We start from the raw sequence: 16826 nt of genomic DNA, 5'->3' as shown, positions 1-16826 counted from the left end.
AGCTCTCTCTTGGCACTTTGGATGTGGGACATACAGCGAGATGTTTGCTGCTTTTGCGTTTGGCTGTTGGGAGATTTACAGCACAAAGATATCTAGTTGATTTGAAGCAGTTCCGAGAAAGTCTAAACATAATCCCCACTTCTCCCTCCTGGCACTTTCCATGTGGGAGATATAGCAGGATGTATATTGGTTTTGAGGACAACTCAATGGACAGTGTAGGGAGAAAAGGTCCTGGCTCCTTGAATGCCGTTTCTGGAGACACTGCGATCAATGTGGGAGATATGTCAAGATGTGTGTTTGTTTTGAGGACGGCTCTCTGGAGAGTCTTAGCAAAGAGGTCACACAGATAATCAGAGCAATTCTCAGAGACACTGAGAACAAGCTCCACAATTCCCTCCTGGCACTTTCCCTGTAGGAGATACCGCAAGACGTTTCTGTATATTGGGCACAGCGCTCTGCACGGTGTTAGCAGAGACTTTCCCGGGACAGTGAAACCCTATGTCAGAGACACTGAGAAGAAGCCCCAATGTTCCCTCCAGGCACTTTCAGTGTGGGTGCTTTCTCCACGTGGTTCCTGGTTTCACTGCGGCTCTGAAGAGAATGTTAGCAAAGAGGTAACCGGGACAGTGAAAACAGTACTCAAAGACAGGGAGAGCAAGCTCTCTCTTGGCACTTTGGATGTGGGACATACAGCGAGATGTTTGCTGCTTTTGCGTTTGGCTGTTGGGAGATTTACAGCACAAAGATATCTAGTTGATTTGAAGCAGTTCCGAGAAAGTCTAAACATAATCCCCACTTCTCCCTCCTGGCACTTTCCATGTGGGAGATATAGCAGGATGTATATTGGTTTTGAGGACAACTCAATGGACAGTGTAGGGAGAAAAGGTCCTGGCTCCTTGAATGTCGTTTCTGGAGACACTGCGATCAATGTGGGAGATATGTCAAGATGTGTGTTTGTTTTGAGGACGGCTCTCTGGAGAGTCTTAGCAAAGAGGTCACACAGATAATCAGAGCAATTCTCAGAGACACTGAGAACAAGCTCCGCAATTCCCTCCTGGCACTTTCCCTGTAGGAGATACCGCAAGACGTTTCTGTATATTGGGCACAGCGCTCTGCACGGTGTTAGCAGAGACTTTCCCGGGACAGTGAAACCCTATGTCAGAGACACTGAGAAGAAGCCCCAATGTTCCCTCCAGGCACTTTCAGTGTGGGTGCTTTCTCCACGTGGTTCCTGGTTTCACTGCAGCTCTGAAGAGAATGTTAGCAAAGAGGTAACCGGGACTGTGAAAACAGTACTCAAAGACAGGGAGAGCAAGCTCTCTCTTGGCACTTTGGATGTGGGACATACAGCGAGATGTTTGCTGCTTTTGCGTTTGGCTGTTGGGAGATTTACAGCACAAAGATATCTAGTTGATTTGAAGCAGTTCTGAGAAAGTCTAAACATAATCCCCACTTCTCCCTCCTGGCACTTTCCATGTGGGAGATATAGCAGGATGTATATTGGTTTTGAGGACAACTCAATGGACAGGGTAGGGAGAAAACCTCCTGGCTCCTTGAATGCCGTTTCTGGAGACACTGCGATCAATGTGGGAGATATGTCAAGATGTGTGTTGGTTTTGAGGACGTCTCTCTGGAGAGTCTTAGCAAAGAGGTCACACGGATAATCAGAGCAATTCTCAGAGACACTGAGAACAAGCTCCGCAATTCCCTCCTGGCACTTTCCCTGTAGGAGATACCGCAAGACGTTTCTGTATATTGGGCACAGCGCTCTGCACGGTGTTAGCAGAGACTTTCCCGGGACAGTGAAACCCTATGTCAGAGACACTGAGAAGAAGCCCCAATGTTCCCTCCAGGCACTTTCAGTGTGGGTGCTTTCTCCACGTGGTTCCTGGTTTCACTGCAGCTCTGAAGAGAATGTTAGCAAAGAGGTAACCGGGACAGTGAAAACAGTACTCAAAGACAGGGAGAGCAAGCTCTCTCTTGGCACTTTGGATGTGGGACATACAGCGAGATGTTTGCTGCTTTTGCGTTTGGCTGTTGGGAGATTTACAGCACAAAGATATCTAGTTGATTTGAAGCAGTTCCGAGAAAGTCTAAACATAATCCCCACTTCTCCCTCCTGGCACTTTCCATGTGGGAGATATAGCAGGATGTATATTGGTTTTGAGGACAACTCAATGGACAGTGTAGGGAGAAAAGGTCCTGGCTCCTTGAATGCCGTTTCTGGAGACACTGCGATCAATGTGGGAGATATGTCAAGATGTGTGTTGGTTTTGAGGACGGCTCTCTGGAGAGTCTTAGCAAAGAGGTCACACAGATAATCAGAGCAATTCTCAGAGACACTGAGAACAAGCTCCGCAATTCCCTCCTGGCACTTTCCCTGTAGGAGATACCGCAAGACGTTTCTGTATATTGGGCACAGCGCTCTGCACGGTGTTAGCAGAGACTTTCCCGGGACAGTGAAACCCTATGTCAGAGACACTGAGAAGAAGCCCCAATGTTCCCTCCAGGCACTTTCAGTGTGGGTGCTTTCTCCACGTGGTTCCTGGTTTCACTGCAGCTCTGAAGAGAATGTTAGCAAAGAGGTAACCGGGACTGTGAAAACAGTACTCAAAGACAGGGAGAGCAAGCTCTCTCTTGGCACTTTGGATTTGGGACATACAGCGAGATGTTTGATGCTTTTGCGTTTGGCTGTTGGGAGATTTACAGCACAAAGATATCTAGTTGATTTGAAGCAGTTCCGAGAAAGTCTAAACATAATCCCCACTTCTCCCTCCTGGCACTTTCCATGTGGGAGATATAGCAGGATGTATATTGGTTTTGAGGACAACTCAATGGACAGTGTAGGGAGAAAAGGTCCTGGCTCCTTGAATGCCGTTTCTGGAGACACTGCGATCAATGTGGGAGATATGTCAAGATGTGTGTTGGTTTTGAGGACGTCTCTCTGGAGAGTCTTAGCAAAGAGGTCACACAGATAATCAGAGCAATTCTCAGAGACACTGAGAACAAGCTCCGCAATTCCCTCCTGGCACTTTCCCTGTAGGAGATACCGCAAGACGTTTCTGTATATTGGGCACAGCGCTCTGCACGGTGTTAGCAGAGACTTTCCCGGGACAGTGAAACCCTATGTCAGAGACACTGAGAAGAAGCCCCAATGTTCCCTCCAGGCACTTTCAGTGTGGGTGCTTTCTCCACGTGGTTCCTGGTTTCACTGCAGCTCTGAAGAGAATGTTAGCAAAGAGGTAACCGGGACAGTGAAAACAGTACTCAAAGACAGGGAGAGCAAGCTCTCTCTTGGCACTTTGGATGTGGGACATACAGCGAGATGTTTGCTGCTTTTGCGTTTGGCTGTTGGGAGATTTACAGCACAAAGATATCTAGTTGATTTGAAGCAGTTCTGAGAAAGTCTAAACATAATCCCCACTTCTCCCTCCTGGCACTTTCCATGTGGGAGATATAGCAGGATGTATATTGGTTTTGAGGACAACTCAATGGACAGTGTAGGGAGAAAACCTCCTGGCTCCTTGAATGCCGTTTCTGGAGACACTGCGATCAATGTGGGAGATATGTCAAGATGTGTGTTTGTTTTGAGGACGGCTCTCTGGAGAGTCTTAGCAAAGAGGTCACACAGATAATCAGAGCAATTCTCAGAGACACTGAGAACAAGCTCCGCAATTCCCTCCTGGCACTTTCCCTGTAGGAGATACCGCAAGACGTTTCTGTATATTGGGCACAGCGCTCTGCACGGTGTTAGCAGAGACTTTCCCGGGACAGTGAAACCCTATGTCAGAGACACTGAGAAGAAGCCCCAACGTTCCCTCCAGGCACTTTCAGTGTGGGTGCTTTCTCCACGTGGTTCCTGGTTTCACTGCGGCTCTGAAGAGAATCTTAGCAAAGAGGTAACCGGGACAGTGAAAACAGTACTCAAAGACAGGGAGAGCAAGCTCTCTCTTGGCACTTTGGATGTGGGACATACAGCGAGATGTTTGCTGCTTTTGCGTTTGGCTGTTGGGAGATTTACAGCACAAAGATATCTAGTTGATTTGAAGCAGTTCCGAGAAAGTCTAAACATAATCCCCACTTCTCCCTCCTGGCACTTTCCATGTGGGAGATATAGCAGGATGTATATTGGTTTTGAGGACAACTCAATGGACAGTGTAGGGAGAAAACCTCCTGGCTCCTTGAATGCCGTTTCTGGAGACACTGCGATCAATGTGGGAGATATGTCAAGATGTGTGTTTGTTTTGAGGACGGCTCTCTGGAGAGTCTTAGCAAAGAGGTCACACAGATAATCAGAGCAATTCTCAGAGACACTGAGAACAAGCTCCGCAATTCCCTCCTGGCACTTTCCCTGTAGGAGATACCGCAAGACGTTTCTGTATATTGGGCACAGCGCTCTGCACGGTGTTAGCAGAGACTTTCCCGGGACAGTGAAACCCTATGTCAGAGACACTGAGAAGAAGCCCCAACGTTCCCTCCAGGCACTTTCAGTGTGGGTGCTTTCTCCACGTGGTTCCTGGTTTCACTGCGGCTCTGAAGAGAATCTTAGCAAAGAGGTAACCGGGACAGTGAAAACAGTACTCAAAGACAGGGAGAGCAAGCTCTCTCTTGGCACTTTGGATGTGGGACATACAGCGAGATGTTTGCTGCTTTTGCGTTTGGCTGTTGGGAGATTTACAGCACAAAGATATCTAGTTGATTTGAAGCAGTTCCGAGAAAGTCTAAACATAATCCCCACTTCTCCCTCCTGGCACTTTCCATGTGGGAGATATAGCAGGATGTATATTGGTTTTGAGGACAACTCAATGGACAGTGTAGGGAGAAAACCTCCTGGCTCCTTGAATGCCGTTTCTGGAGACACTGCGATCAATGTGGGAGATATGTCAAGATGTGTGTTTGTTTTGAGGACGGCTCTCTGGAGAGTCTTAGCAAAGAGGTCACACAGATAATCAGAGCAATTCTCAGAGACACTGAGAACAAGCTCCGCAATTCCCTCCTGGCACTTTCCCTGTAGGAGATACCGCAAGACGTTTCTGTATATTGGGCACAGCGCTCTGCACGGTGTTAGCAGAGACTTTCCCGGGACAGTGAAACCCTATGTCAGAGACACTGAGAAGAAGCCCCAATGTTCCCTCCAGGCACTTTCAGTGTGGGTGCTTTCTCCACGTGGTTCCTGGTTTCACTGCAGCTCTGAAGAGAATGTTAGCAAAGAGGTAACCGGGACAGTGAAAACAGTACTCAAAGACAGGGAGAGCAAGCTCTCTCTTGGCACTTTGGATGTGGGACATACAGCGAGATGTTTGCTGCTTTTGCGTTTGGCTGTTGGGAGATTTACAGCACAAAGATATCTAGTTGATTTGAAGCAGTTCCGAGAAAGTCTAAACATAATCCCCACTTCTCCCTCCTGGCACTTTCCATGTGGGAGATATAGCAGGATGTATATTGGTTTTGAGGACAACTCAATGGACAGTGTAGGGAGAAAAGGTCCTGGCTCCTTGAATGTCGTTTCTGGAGACACTGCGATCAATGTGGGAGATATGTCAAGATGTGTGTTTGTTTTGAGGACGGCTCTCTGGAGAGTCTTAGCAAAGAGGTCACACAGATAATCAGAGCAATTCTCAGAGACACTGAGAACAAGCTCCGCAATTCCCTCCTGGCACTTTCCCTGTAGGAGATACCGCAAGACGTTTCTGTATATTGGGCACAGCGCTCTGCACGGTGTTAGCAGAGACTTTCCCGGGACAGTGAAACCCTATGTCAGAGACACTGAGAAGAAGCCCCAATGTTCCCTCCAGGCACTTTCAGTGTGGGTGCTTTCTCCACGTGGTTCCTGGTTTCACTGCAGCTCTGAAGAGAATGTTAGCAAAGAGGTAACCGGGACTGTGAAAACAGTACTCAAAGACAGGGAGAGCAAGCTCTCTCTTGGCACTTTGGATGTGGGACATACAGCGAGATGTTTGCTGCTTTTGCGTTTGGCTGTTGGGAGATTTACAGCACAAAGATATCTAGTTGATTTGAAGCAGTTCTGAGAAAGTCTAAACATAATCCCCACTTCTCCCTCCTGGCACTTTCCATGTGGGAGATATAGCAGGATGTATATTGGTTTTGAGGACAACTCAATGGACAGGGTAGGGAGAAAACCTCCTGGCTCCTTGAATGCCGTTTCTGGAGACACTGCGATCAATGTGGGAGATATGTCAAGATGTGTGTTGGTTTTGAGGACGTCTCTCTGGAGAGTCTTAGCAAAGAGGTCACACGGATAATCAGAGCAATTCTCAGAGACACTGAGAACAAGCTCCGCAATTCCCTCCTGGCACTTTCCCTGTAGGAGATACCGCAAGACGTTTCTGTATATTGGGCACAGCGCTCTGCACGGTGTTAGCAGAGACTTTCCCGGGACAGTGAAACCCTATGTCAGAGACACTGAGAAGAAGCCCCAATGTTCCCTCCAGGCACTTTCAGTGTGGGTGCTTTCTCCACGTGGTTCCTGGTTTCACTGCAGCTCTGAAGAGAATGTTAGCAAAGAGGTAACCGGGACAGTGAAAACAGTACTCAAAGACAGGGAGAGCAAGCTCTCTCTTGGCACTTTGGATGTGGGACATACAGCGAGATGTTTGCTGCTTTTGCGTTTGGCTGTTGGGAGATTTACAGCACAAAGATATCTAGTTGATTTGAAGCAGTTCCGAGAAAGTCTAAACATAATCCCCACTTCTCCCTCCTGGCACTTTCCATGTGGGAGATATAGCAGGATGTATATTGGTTTTGAGGACAACTCAATGGACAGTGTAGGGAGAAAAGGTCCTGGCTCCTTGAATGCCGTTTCTGGAGACACTGCGATCAATGTGGGAGATATGTCAAGATGTGTGTTGGTTTTGAGGACGGCTCTCTGGAGAGTCTTAGCAAAGAGGTCACACAGATAATCAGAGCAATTCTCAGAGACACTGAGAACAAGCTCCGCAATTCCCTCCTGGCACTTTCCCTGTAGGAGATACCGCAAGACGTTTCTGTATATTGGGCACAGCGCTCTGCACGGTGTTAGCAGAGACTTTCCCGGGACAGTGAAACCCTATGTCAGAGACACTGAGAAGAAGCCCCAATGTTCCCTCCAGGCACTTTCAGTGTGGGTGCTTTCTCCACGTGGTTCCTGGTTTCACTGCAGCTCTGAAGAGAATGTTAGCAAAGAGGTAACCGGGACTGTGAAAACAGTACTCAAAGACAGGGAGAGCAAGCTCTCTCTTGGCACTTTGGATTTGGGACATACAGCGAGATGTTTGATGCTTTTGCGTTTGGCTGTTGGGAGATTTACAGCACAAAGATATCTAGTTGATTTGAAGCAGTTCCGAGAAAGTCTAAACATAATCCCCACTTCTCCCTCCTGGCACTTTCCATGTGGGAGATATAGCAGGATGTATATTGGTTTTGAGGACAACTCAATGGACAGTGTAGGGAGAAAAGGTCCTGGCTCCTTGAATGCCGTTTCTGGAGACACTGCGATCAATGTGGGAGATATGTCAAGATGTGTGTTGGTTTTGAGGACGTCTCTCTGGAGAGTCTTAGCAAAGAGGTCACACAGATAATCAGAGCAATTCTCAGAGACACTGAGAACAAGCTCCGCAATTCCCTCCTGGCACTTTCCCTGTAGGAGATACCGCAAGACGTTTCTGTATATTGGGCACAGCGCTCTGCACGGTGTTAGCAGAGACTTTCCCGGGACAGTGAAACCCTATGTCAGAGACACTGAGAAGAAGCCCCAATGTTCCCTCCAGGCACTTTCAGTGTGGGTGCTTTCTCCACGTGGTTCCTGGTTTCACTGCAGCTCTGAAGAGAATGTTAGCAAAGAGGTAACCGGGACAGTGAAAACAGTACTCAAAGACAGGGAGAGCAAGCTCTCTCTTGGCACTTTGGATGTGGGACATACAGCGAGATGTTTGCTGCTTTTGCGTTTGGCTGTTGGGAGATTTACAGCACAAAGATATCTAGTTGATTTGAAGCAGTTCTGAGAAAGTCTAAACATAATCCCCACTTCTCCCTCCTGGCACTTTCCATGTGGGAGATATAGCAGGATGTATATTGGTTTTGAGGACAACTCAATGGACAGTGTAGGGAGAAAACCTCCTGGCTCCTTGAATGCCGTTTCTGGAGACACTGCGATCAATGTGGGAGATATGTCAAGATGTGTGTTTGTTTTGAGGACGGCTCTCTGGAGAGTCTTAGCAAAGAGGTCACACAGATAATCAGAGCAATTCTCAGAGACACTGAGAACAAGCTCCGCAATTCCCTCCTGGCACTTTCCCTGTAGGAGATACCGCAAGACGTTTCTGTATATTGGGCACAGCGCTCTGCACGGTGTTAGCAGAGACTTTCCCGGGACAGTGAAACCCTATGTCAGAGACACTGAGAAGAAGCCCCAACGTTCCCTCCAGGCACTTTCAGTGTGGGTGCTTTCTCCACGTGGTTCCTGGTTTCACTGCGGCTCTGAAGAGAATCTTAGCAAAGAGGTAACCGGGACAGTGAAAACAGTACTCAAAGACAGGGAGAGCAAGCTCTCTCTTGGCACTTTGGATGTGGGACATACAGCGAGATGTTTGCTGCTTTTGCGTTTGGCTGTTGGGAGATTTACAGCACAAAGATATCTAGTTGATTTGAAGCAGTTCCGAGAAAGTCTAAACATAATCCCCACTTCTCCCTCCTGGCACTTTCCATGTGGGAGATATAGCAGGATGTATATTGGTTTTGAGGACAACTCAATGGACAGTGTAGGGAGAAAACCTCCTGGCTCCTTGAATGCCGTTTCTGGAGACACTGCGATCAATGTGGGAGATATGTCAAGATGTGTGTTTGTTTTGAGGACGGCTCTCTGGAGAGTCTTAGCAAAGAGGTCACACAGATAATCAGAGCAATTCTCAGAGACACTGAGAACAAGCTCCGCAATTCCCTCCTGGCACTTTCCCTGTAGGAGATACCGCAAGACGTTTCTGTATATTGGGCACAGCGCTCTGCACGGTGTTAGCAGAGACTTTCCCGGGACAGTGAAACCCTATGTCAGAGACACTGAGAAGAAGCCCCAACGTTCCCTCCAGGCACTTTCAGTGTGGGTGCTTTCTCCACGTGGTTCCTGGTTTCACTGCGGCTCTGAAGAGAATCTTAGCAAAGAGGTAACCGGGACAGTGAAAACAGTACTCAAAGACAGGGAGAGCAAGCTCTCTCTTGGCACTTTGGATGTGGGACATACAGCGAGATGTTTGCTGCTTTTGCGTTTGGCTGTTGGGAGATTTACAGCACAAAGATATCTAGTTGATTTGAAGCAGTTCCGAGAAAGTCTAAACATAATCCCCACTTCTCCCTCCTGGCACTTTCCATGTGGGAGATATAGCAGGATGTATATTGGTTTTGAGGACAACTCAATGGACAGTGTAGGGAGAAAACCTCCTGGCTCCTTGAATGCCGTTTCTGGAGACACTGCGATCAATGTGGGAGATATGTCAAGATGTGTGTTTGTTTTGAGGACGGCTCTCTGGAGAGTCTTAGCAAAGAGGTCACACAGATAATCAGAGCAATTCTCAGAGACACTGAGAACAAGCTCCGCAATTCCCTCCTGGCACTTTCCCTGTAGGAGATACCGCAAGACGTTTCTGTATATTGGGCACAGCGCTCTGCACGGTGTTAGCAGAGACTTTCCCGGGACAGTGAAACCCTATGTCAGAGACACTGAGAAGAAGCCCCAATGTTCCCTCCAGGCACTTTCAGTGTGGGTGCTTTCTCCACGTGGTTCCTGGTTTCACTGCAGCTCTGAAGAGAATGTTAGCAAAGAGGTAACCGGGACAGTGAAAACAGTACTCAAAGACAGGGTGAGCAAGCTCTCTCTTGGCACTTTGGATGTGGGACATACAGCGAGATGTTTGCTGCTTTTGCGTTTGGCTGTTGGGAGATTTACAGCACAAAGATATCTAGTTGATTTGAAGCAGTTCCGAGAAAGTCTAAACATAATCCCCACTTCTCCCTCCTGGCACTTTCCATGTGGGAGATATAGCAGGATGTATATTGGTTTTGAGGACAACTCAATGGACAGTGTAGGGAGAAAAGGTCCTGGCTCCTTGAATGCCGTTTCTGGAGACACTGCGATCAATGTGGGAGATATGTCAAGATGTGTGTTTGTTTTGAGGACGGCTCTCTGGAGAGTCTTAGCAAAGAGGTCACACAGATAATCAGAGCAATTCTCAGAGACACTGAGAACAAGCTCCGCAATTCCCTCCTGGCACTTTCCCTGTAGGAGATACCGCAAGACGTTTCTGTATATTGGGCACAGCGCTCTGCACGGTGTTAGCAGAGACTTTCCCGGGACAGTGAAACCCTATGTCAGAGACACTGAGAAGAAGCCCCAATGTTCCCTCCAGGCACTTTCAGTGTGGGTGCTTTCTCCACGTGGTTCCTGGTTTCACTGCAGCTCTGAAGAGAATGTTAGCAAAGAGGTAACCGGGACTGTGAAAACAGTACTCAAAGACAGGGAGAGCAAGCTCTCTCTTGGCACTTTGGATGTGGGACATACAGCGAGATGTTTGATGCTTTTGCGTTTGGCTGTTGGGAGATTTACAGCACAAAGATATCTAGTTGATTTGAAGCAGTTCCGAGAAAGTCTAAACATAATCCCCACTTCTCCCTCCTGGCACTTTCCATGTGGGAGATATAGCAGGATGTATATTGGTTTTGAGGACAACTCAATGGACAGTGTAGGGAGAAAAGGTCCTGGCTCCTTGAATGCCGTTTCTGGAGACACTGCGATCAATGTGGGAGATATGTCAAGATGTGTGTTGGTTTTGAGGACGTCTCTCTGGAGAGTCTTAGCAAAGAGGTCACACAGATAATCAGAGCAATTCTCAGAGACACTGAGAACAAGCTCCGCAATTCCCTCCTGGCACTTTCCCTGTAGGAGATACCGCAAGACGTTTCTGTATATTGGGCACAGCGCTCTGCACGGTGTTAGCAGAGACTTTCCCGGGACAGTGAAACCCTATGTCAGAGACACTGAGAAGAAGCCCCAATGTTCCCTCCAGGCACTTTCAGTGTGGGTGCTTTCTCCACGTGGTTCCTGGTTTCACTGCAGCTCTGAAGAGAATGTTAGCAAAGAGGTAACCGGGACAGTGAAAACAGTACTCAAAGACAGGGTGAGCAAGCTCTCTCTTGGCACTTTGGATGTGGGACATACAGCGAGATGTTTGCTGCTTTTGCGTTTGGCTGTTGGGAGATTTACAGCACAAAGATATCTAGTTGATTTGAAGCAGTTCCGAGAAAGTCTAAACATAATCCCCACTTCTCCCTCCTGGCACTTTCCATGTGGGAGATATAGCAGGATGTATATTGGTTTTGAGGACAACTCAATGGACAGTGTAGGGAGAAAAGGTCCTGGCTCCTTGAATGCCGTTTCTGGAGACACTGCGATCAATGTGGGAGATATGTCAAGATGTGTGTTTGTTTTGAGGACGGCTCTCTGGAGAGTCTTAGCAAAGAGGTCACACAGATAATCAGAGCAATTCTCAGAGACACTGAGAAAAAGCTCCGCAATTCCCTCCTGGCACTTTCCCTGTAGGAGATACCGCAAGACGTTTCTGTATATTGGGCACAGCGCTCTGCACGGTGTTAGCAGAGACTTTCCCGGGACAGTGAAACCCTATGTCAGAGACACTGAGAAGAAGCCCCAATGTTCCCTCCAGGCACTTTCAGTGTGGGTGCTTTCTCCACGTGGTTCCTGGTTTCACTGCAGCTCTGAAGAGAATGTTAGCAAAGAGGTAACCGGGACAGTGAAAACAGTACTCAAAGACAGGGAGAGCAAGCTCTCTCTTGGCACTTTGGATGTGGGACATACAGCGAGATGTTTGCTGCTTTTGCGTTTGGCTGTTGGGAGATTTACAGCACAAAGATATCTAGTTGATTTGAAGCAGTTCTGAGAAAGTCTAAACATAACCCCCACTTCTCCCTCCTGGCACTTTCCATGTGGGAGATATAGCAGGATGTATATTGGTTTTGAGGACAACTCAATGGACAGGGTAGGGAGAAAACCTCCTGGCTCCTTGAATGCCGTTTCTGGAGACACTGCGATCAATGTGGGAGATATGTCAAGATGTGTGTTGGTTTTGAGGACGTCTCTCTGGAGAGTCTTAGCAAAGAGGTCACACGGATAATCAGAGCAATTCTCAGAGACACTGAGAACAAGCTCCGCAATTCCCTCCTGGCACTTTCCCTGTAGGAGATACCGCAAGACGTTTCTGTATATTGGGCACAGCGCTCTGCACGGTGTTAGCAGAGACTTTCCCGGGACAGTGAAACCCTATGTCAGAGACACTGAGAAGAAGCCCCAATGTTCCCTCCAGGCACTTTCAGTGTGGGTGCTTTCTCCACGTGGTTCCTGGTTTCACTGCGGCTCTGAAGAGAATGTTAGCAAAGAGGTAACCGGGACAGTGAAAACAGTACTCAAAGACAGGGAGAGCAAGCTCTCTCTTGGCACTTTGGATGTGGGACATACAGCGAGATGTTTGCTGCTTTTGCGTTTGGCTGTTGGGAGATTTACAGCACAAAGATATCTAGTTGATTTGAAGCAGTTCCGAGAAAGTCTAAACATAATCCCCACTTCTCCCTCCTGGCACTTTCCATGTGGGAGATATAGCAGGATGTATATTGGTTTTGAGGACAACTCAATGGACAGTGTAGGGAGAAAACCTCCTGGCTCCTTGAATGCCGTTTCTGGAGACACTGCGATCAATGTGGGAGATATGTCAAGATGTGTGTTTGTTTTGAGGACGGCTCTCTGGAGAGTCTTAGCAAAGAGGTCACACAGATAATCAGAGCAATTCTCAGAGACACTGAGAACAAGCTCCGCAATTCCCTCCTGGCACTTTCCCTGTAGGAGATACCGCAAGACGTTTCTGTATATTGGGCACAGCGCTCTGCACGGTGTCAGCAGAGACTTTCCCGGGACAGTGAAACCCTATGTCAGAGACACTGAGAAGAAGCCCCAATGTTCCCTCCAGGCACTTTCAGTGTGGGTGCTTTCTCCACGTGGTTCCTGGTTTCACTGCAGCTCTGAAGAGAATGTTAGCAAAGAGGTAACCGGGACAGTGAAAACAGTACTCAAAGACAGGGAGAGCAAGCTCTCTCTTGGCACTTTGGATGTGGGACATACAGCGAGATGTTTGCTGCTTTTGCGTTTGGCTGTTGGGAGATTTACAGCACAAAGATATCTAGTTGATTTGAAGCAGTTCCGAGAAAGTCTAAACATAATCCCCACTTCTCCCTCCTGGCACTTTCCATGTGGGAGATATAGCAGGATGTATATTGGTTTTGAGGACAACTCAATGGACAGTGTAGGGAGAAAAGGTCCTGGCTCCTTGAATGCCGTTTCTGGAGACACTGCGATCAATGTGGGAGATATGTCAAGATGTGTGTTGGTTTTGAGGACGGCTCTCTGGAGAGTCTTAGCAAAGAGGTCACACAGATAATCAGAGCAATTCTCAGAGACACTGAGAACAAGCTCCGCAATTCCCTCCTGGCACTTTCCCTGTAGGAGATACCGCAAGACGTTTCTGTATATTGGGCACAGCGCTCTGCACGGTGTTAGCAGAGACTTTCCCGGGACAGTGAAACCCTATGTCAGAGACACTGAGAAGAAGCCCCAATGTTCCCTCCAGGCACTTTCAGTGTGGGTGCTTTCTCCACGTGGTTCCTGGTTTCACTGCAGCTCTGAAGAGAATGTTAGCAAAGAGGTAACCGGGACAGTGAAAACAGTACTCAAAGACAGGGAGAGCAAGCTCTCTCTTGGCACTTTGGATGTGGGACATACAGCGAGATGTTTGCTGCTTTTGCGTTTGGCTGTTGGGAGATTTACAGCACAAAGATATCTAGTTGATTTGAAGCAGTTCCGAGAAAGTCTAAACATAATCCCCACTTCTCCCTCCTGGCACTTTCCATGTGGGAGATATAGCAGGATGTATATTGGTTTTGAGGACAACTCAATGGACAGTGTAGGGAGAAAACCTCCTGGCTCCTTGAATGCCGTTTCTGGAGACACTGCGATCAATGTGGGAGATATGTCAAGATGTGTGTTTGTTTTGAGGACGGCTCTCTGGAGAGTCTTAGCAAAGAGGTCACACAGATAATCAGAGCAATTCTCAGAGACACTGAGAACAAGCTCCGCAATTCCCTCCTGGCACTTTCCCTGTAGGAGATACCGCAAGACGTTTCTGTATATTGGGCACAGCGCTCTGCAGGGTGTCAGCAGAGACTTTCCCGGGACAGTGAAACCCTATGTCAGAGACACTGAGAAGAAGCCCCAATGTTCCCTCCAGGCACTTTCAGTGTGGGTGCTTTCTCCACGTGGTTCCTGGTTTCACTGCAGCTCTGAAGAGAATGTTAGCAAAGAGGTAACCGGGACAGTGAAAACAGTACTCAAAGACAGGGAGAGCAAGCTCTCTCTTGGCACTTTGGATGTGGGACATACAGCGAGATGTTTGCTGCTTTTGCGTTTGGCTGTTGGGAGATTTACAGCACAAAGATATCTAGTTGATTTGAAGCAGTTCCGAGAAAGTCTAAACATAATCCCCACTTCTCCCTCCTGGCACTTTCCATGTGGGAGATATAGCAGGATGTATATTGGTTTTGAGGACAACTCAATGGACAGTGTAGGGAGAAAAGGTCCTGGCTCCTTGAATGCCGTTTCTGGAGACACTGCGATCAATGTGGGAGATATGTCAAGATGTGTGTTTGTTTTGAGGACGGCTCTCTGGAGAGTCTTAGCAAAGAGGTCACACAGATAATCAGAGCAATTCTCAGAGACACTGAGAACAAGCTCCGCAATTCCCTCCTGGCACTTTCCCTGTAGGAGATACCGCAAGACGTTTCTGTATATTGGGCACAGCGCTCTGCACGGTGTCAGCAGAGACTTTCCCGGGACAGTGAAACCCTATGTCAGAGACACTGAGAAGAAGCCCCAATGTTCCCTCCAGGCACTTTCAGTGTGGGTGCTTTCTCCACGTGGTTCCTGGTTTCACTGCGGCTCTGAAGAGAATGTTAGCAAAGAGGTAACCGGGACAGTGAAAACAGTACTCAAAGACAGGGAGAGCAAGCTCTCTCTTGGCACTTTGGATGTGGGACATACAGCGAGATGTTTGCTGCTTTTGCGTTTGGCTGTTGGGAGATTTACAGCACAAAGATATCTAGTTGATTTGAAGCAGTTCCGAGAAAGTCTAAACATAATCCCCACTTCTCCCTCCTGGCACTTTCCATGTGGGAGATATAGCAGGATGTATATTGGTTTTGAGGACAACTCAATGGACAGTGTAGGGAGAAAACCTCCTGGCTCCTTGAATGCCGTTTCTGGAGACACTGCGATCAATGTGGGAGATATGTCAAGATGTGTGTTGGTTTTGAGGACGGCTCTCTGGAGAGTCTTAGCAAAGAGGTCACACAGATAATCAGAGCAATTCTCAGAGACACTGAGAACAAGCTCCGCAATTCCCTCCTGGCACTTTCCCTGTAGGAGATACCACAAGACGTTTCTGTATATTGGGCACAGCGCTCTGCACGGTGTTAGCAGAGACTTTCCCGGGACAGTGAAACCCTATGTCAGAGACACTGAGAAGAAGCCCCAATGTTCCTTCCAGGCACTTTCAATGTGGGTGCTTTCTCCACGTGGTTCCTGGTTTCACTGCAGCTCTGAAGAGAATGTTAGCAAAGAGGTAACCGGGACAGTGAAAACAGTACTCAAAGACAGGGAGAGCAAGCTCTCTCTTGGCACTTTGGATGTGGGACATACAGCGAGATGTTTGCTGCTTTTGCGTTTGGCTGTTGGGAGATTTACAGCACAAAGATATCTAGTTGATTTGAAGCAGTTCCGAGAAAGTCTAAACATAATCCCCACTTCTCCCTCCTGGCACTTTCCATGTGGGAGATATAGCAGGATGTATATTGGTTTTGAGGACAACTCAATGGACAGTGTAGGGAGAAAACCTCCTGGCTCCTTGAATGCCGTTTCTGGAGACACTGCGATCAATGTGGGAGATATGTCAAGATGTGTGTTTGTTTTGAGGACGGCTCTCTGGAGAGTCTTAGCAAAGAGGTCACACAGATAATCAGAGCAATTCTCAGAGACACTGAGAACAAGCTCCGCAATTCCCTCCTGGCACTTTCCCTGTAGGAGATACCGCAAGACGTTTCTGTATATTGGGCACAGCGCTCTGCACGGTGTTAGCAGAGACTTTCCCGGGACAGTGAAACCCTATGTCAGAGACACTGAGAAGAAGCCCCAATGTTCCCTCCAGGCACTTTCAGTGTGGGTGCTTTCTCCACGTGGTTCCTGGTTTCACTGCAGCTCTGAAGAGAATGTTAGCAAAGAGGTAACCGGGACAGTGAAAACAGTACTCAAAGACAGGGAGAGCAAGCTCTCTCTTGGCACTTTGGATGTGGGACATACAGCGAGATGTTTGCTGCTTTTGCGTTTGGCTGTTGGGAGATTTACAGCACAAAGATATCTAGTTGATTTGAAGCAGTTCCGAGAAAGTCTAAACATAATCCCCACTTCTCCCTCCTGGCACTTTCCATGTGGGAGATATAGCAGGATGTATATTGGTTTTGAGGACAACTCAATGGACAGTGTAGGGAGAAAAGGTCCTGGCTCCTTGAATGCCGTTTCTGGAGACACTGCGATCAATGTGGGAGATATGTCAAGATGTGTGTTTGTTTTGAGGACAGCTCTCTGGAGAGTCTTAGCAAAGAGGTCACACAGATAATCAGAGCAATTCTCAGAGACACTGAGAACAAGCTCCGCAATTCCCTCCTGG

This window comes from Larus michahellis, unplaced genomic scaffold (genome assembly GCF_964199755.1).
Source record: "Larus michahellis unplaced genomic scaffold, bLarMic1.1 SCAFFOLD_52, whole genome shotgun sequence".
Classification (NCBI taxonomy): Eukaryota; Metazoa; Chordata; class Aves; order Charadriiformes; family Laridae; genus Larus; species Larus michahellis.
The sequence above is the reverse complement of the archived record's forward strand: the minus strand, read 5'-3'. Positions refer to the sequence as shown.